Source organism: Eurypyga helias, unplaced genomic scaffold (genome assembly GCF_000690775.1).
Source record: "Eurypyga helias isolate BGI_N326 unplaced genomic scaffold, ASM69077v1 scaffold2638, whole genome shotgun sequence".
NCBI classification, from domain to species: Eukaryota; Metazoa; Chordata; class Aves; order Eurypygiformes; family Eurypygidae; genus Eurypyga; species Eurypyga helias.
In genome coordinates this window covers 6567-10923 of record NW_010267349.1, presented here as the reverse complement: position 1 = coordinate 10923, position 4357 = coordinate 6567, and positions in this window count along the sequence as shown.

Genomic DNA, 4357 nt, shown 5'->3' with positions numbered 1-4357 from the left:
TCCTGCTGACTTCAAAGCAGCTCCCAATTTCCTTTGGTTTTTAGCCATTATTATCCACTGAGAAAGAGTCAGTGAAAATAGAACACTACAAACAGAAACTTATTTCAAAGGCCTGGACTTCATCTTGCAGTAGATTGGAATGAACTGAACTCCCATAAAACTGCATTACCCACATCATTACAAATCTTGTGAAATCCTATTACCACCTAGCTGACTTTTGTTTGTTTTTAAATAAAATTGGGCCCAAAGAGTTTTGCTGCTGACTTTAATGAGAATCTAATCCACAACTCTTGCAAATAGGACTCTGTGGATTTGCCTACCACTTCTGTGTCCCAGGAGTATGTAGGGCAAGGAGGGAGGAGATAAGAATAGTCTGTTGTCAGCATGTAAAACCAGTCATCAGACGGAATGAACTGCCAGAGCTGTAGTATAAAACTGTAGTATCTGACACTCCTTGGAGATGGGCCTCAGAATGTCTGCAGAAAACCTAGAGTGCTCCCAGTGCCGGCCACTTCTCAGAGCAGTATGCTTGTCTCATAATTTTTAAACTTTTTTTCAGTATTGTTTACCTACATAGCCCAGCTGCCTGATAAATGGAGCTGTTTCCTTTCTCCCATAGTCTCATTTTACTTCCTCTTCTTGCCCTCTTGCATGTTGGACTAGTAACCACCTGAAATTTTGTACTTGCTTTAAGCCCTTTCATCAGAGAAGCTCAAAATAGCTCGGAAACATTAATTAAAAATAAAATAAGCCTGAACATCTTCAAAGAGCTGTGCAGTCATTAACTAATGCCCACAGCATGCCAAGAAGGTACTAAAGATGAATCATTAGATTTATTGTGTGCATGGTACAAGAGAAGCACAAAGATCAAGGCAAACATTTAAAAAAAAGAAACCCTGCATCAACATCCACTAATTTGAGATCTTGGTTTTTTTTTTTCATTGCCCAAATTGCAGCTTTTTAATGACTAGCTTGAGGCCTCACAAAGTCATACAGATGCAGCTATAATTCATCAATTCCCAGTATCCTGCTAAAATCATTAAGTGATGCTGCTACAAATTATTAAAACATACGGCTCCTCTGTCAGTTGGAGAAGGAAGCTGCCATCCACGCATTCCAGGAACCTCCTGGCTTGCTTGTGTCCTGCCATCTAGTCCCTCCAACAGAGGTGGAATGTGGTCTTCTCAGACTTCGTATGCGTAACACAGATAATCTCCACTTTTCCTATCATGAAAACTAACCAAAATTCAGTACATAGTTAAAAAACCCATTGTGGTAATTCCAATGGTTGTATCTAACTGTTCTGGTTCTCACACCAACAATTCAGATCACTAATTTGGTCACTGTGGCATCAGAGATCACAAACCAGTCACAAACCTCCTCTTACAGCTGCAGGCCAAAGGGGCTGGAGCCGGCTGTGAGCTCCTTCCCTCTGGACTGAGCAGTTCAGTCGCTGCTCTCAGCAGAGAGAGATGGTCTGTGCTGGAAGGGGACCTGGGGCAACAATAGCTTAATCGTTCTTAAAACACTAAATTGAAGAGAAGTTGAAATGCGAGCATAAAGTTTGTCCATCCTTCTTCAGATAATGCCAGTCTTGCCAAAATAGTCCTCTGAATTCAGTCATTTGAAATGAAAAGCCAGATTCACTAGTATATGCTAGCTAAATTACATTTATGGAGACAAATTGGTTTTAAACTGCTGGAAAATACGGCGGGATATCCTGCCATGTGAGATTCTTGTTAATGCCCTTCATGAATAAACACTAATGGATAGTTATTAAATACATTGTGGCTTTGCTACTACATTGGGTGCAATGCCCTTGTTACTCTGTTGATTTTCGAAGTGCTGCTTCTGCGTTAACATTTAGATTTGAGATGAAGGCATCTCTTAGAATGTAGTTAAAGAGGTATATCAAGCTTTTGTAGATGTGACCAAAATATATAGATAAGAGAGGTCTCTAAAAGAGGGGCCGTGCATCTGCTGGTCACTATGTGTGTCCCTCCTTGCCAGGGATCAGGTATGGCTGAGTTGCTTTAGTTGGGGATTACTGAAATACGTGGTGTCCTGGGCTGCCCTTACTGTTGGAGAAAAAGTAATGGAATTTACTGTTGATGGGTATCAGTCTTAGAGATGTTTTTCTGTGGCTCTTTGAAACGAACTTCCCAACCTTATTTCCTGAGCATTGTCTAGACATTCCTGAAGAATGGTAAGGTGGCTAAACATTAGAATTCACAACTTTTCTTGGCTGAGGTACATTAAAAAAACCCCAAAAAGGTAACTTAGCTGTTAGTTGGGCATGATAAAATTATGAATAAATTTTGGACAAATGAAGTACCTTGTAATAGTAATATTAGAATTCTTGGGCTTACAGCTTTAGTATTTCCAATTCTTAATTACATCAAACAAACCACAAAAACCACCTGTAATTACTGCAAGTCACAGATTCACAGCCTTGCTAATAACTCAAAGCAGATGGGGAAAACTCACTATACAGGCATTGCGGAGCAAGAGATACCTTTTCCTAGAAATAGCAGAAACAGATTTTCCGCTAAGGATGCCATAAGACAGACATGGGTTGTACATTTTCCTAGGAGATGGAAACCTTTCTCTTATCTCATCCGTACAAAAATCCATTTCAGAAACAGAAAGTGCTATCTCTGTTGATTTTAACACTGTTGGACTGTTAAAGGGAAGATTATACAATGAAAAGGTAAAAGACAATATAAAGGCCCTGAATTCTTCCATTTATAAGTTCCTGTAGGCTGGAACATTTTGCCTAACAGGATTAGAAAAAAATAGTGAAAGGTGCAGGTCTCTCCTGTAATTAGCATTCTGGAAAATGAATGTATAGGTATGACCAAATCGTGACCTTTCTGTCTGTGGAAAAGAGGTGGATGTTACTGATGCGGTTTCTGATGGGCCCCAAGAGAGTGAGGTTCAGCTTGCCTTACTTTCCCCAGATCTGAAAGGTATTACAAGACCAAACTGGTGTTAGTAGAAAGATCTAATCTGTCTTAACCTGTTTTCAGTTCTGTGATACTTCCCTTGGAACACACTGTGTCACTGCTGCGACTCAATGAGCCTTGCGTCACCCCAGACAGCACTGAGGGGGTACACCCCGTACGCCAGGGCCAAGTCCATCGTCGTAGGTGATTGTGCGCTTGCTGATGCTGGTGTTAAATTTGGTCTCATAAGCACATGGCTTCATAAATTACTACTTTACTACTGATGGAGTTAGGGACAAAACTTCCAGAGAGGAAATGTTTCAATATCCAAGGTTATCCAGATACCGTGTTAACAGATCGCTGCTGTGTCGCCTCCTGGTGAGTCTGCAGGAGAGTTCATGCAACTGACTCAGTATTTTTTTTTCTCAATATAAAATTAATGTCACTTTTTTATTCGAAAGCATCTCCTGACGAGGATGATAAATTGGAAGGTGTCAATATTTACTGGAAGGGGAGTACAGGAAAGTTAAGGAAGTACAGGACAGAGTGTATGCTGACGGGTTGAGTCCAGTGCACTACAAACGCACAGCAGCTCAGAGCCATTTTTGGACAACATATTTTTGCAATTAAAATGAATGTATAGGAGTGATGTCGTGCACCATCACTGGGACACTTGACAGAAGTTATCCGGTCCTTGGAGTTTAGCACAAGGAGGACCAGTTGAGACGCCTGCCTACCCACTGGGCTGAGTTGCAGATGGAAGTTTTTAATGAAACTCCCTCAAATGGTAGTTTGCCAGTTTGTCCTCCAAAACCAAAGGCAGATTCTCTTTTCTATACTAAGTTTAACTTAAACTGTGAAAGAAGGATTTTTCTGTCCAGACCTGACAAAGGAGCTGCTCTAATCCTTCCTTGAGCTGAAGAGCCCTAAGGCTTTGACAGATGTCAGTCTTTGCCTCCTGGTGCTGGAAAGTAATGAGGATCAGGCACTAGTTAATAATTCCTCAAACACTTATTTTGAAAAAATTAATGGGCATTTAAAGCATTTCAAATAATGTGATGCTGTTACTGCAGTTCAACTTACTGGCTTTTCAGTTAAGCAAGTGGATAGTCATTTGAGTTACTTAAGGCTACTTGAGCCTTTTTAAAATTGCATAGTTATATTAAGAAAACCGTAGCCAGCAGGTTGAGGGAAGTTATCCTCCCCCTCGCTCTGCGCTGGTGAGGCCTCACCTGCAGTGCTGTGTCCAGTTCTGGGCTCCTCAGCTCAACAAGGTCAAGGAGCTACTGGAGAGGGGCCAGCGCAGGGCCACTACGATGATGAAGGGCCTGGAGCACCTTCCATATGAGGAAAGGCTGGGAGAGCTGGGTCTGTTCAGCTTGGAGAAGAGGAGGCTGAGGGGGATCTTATCA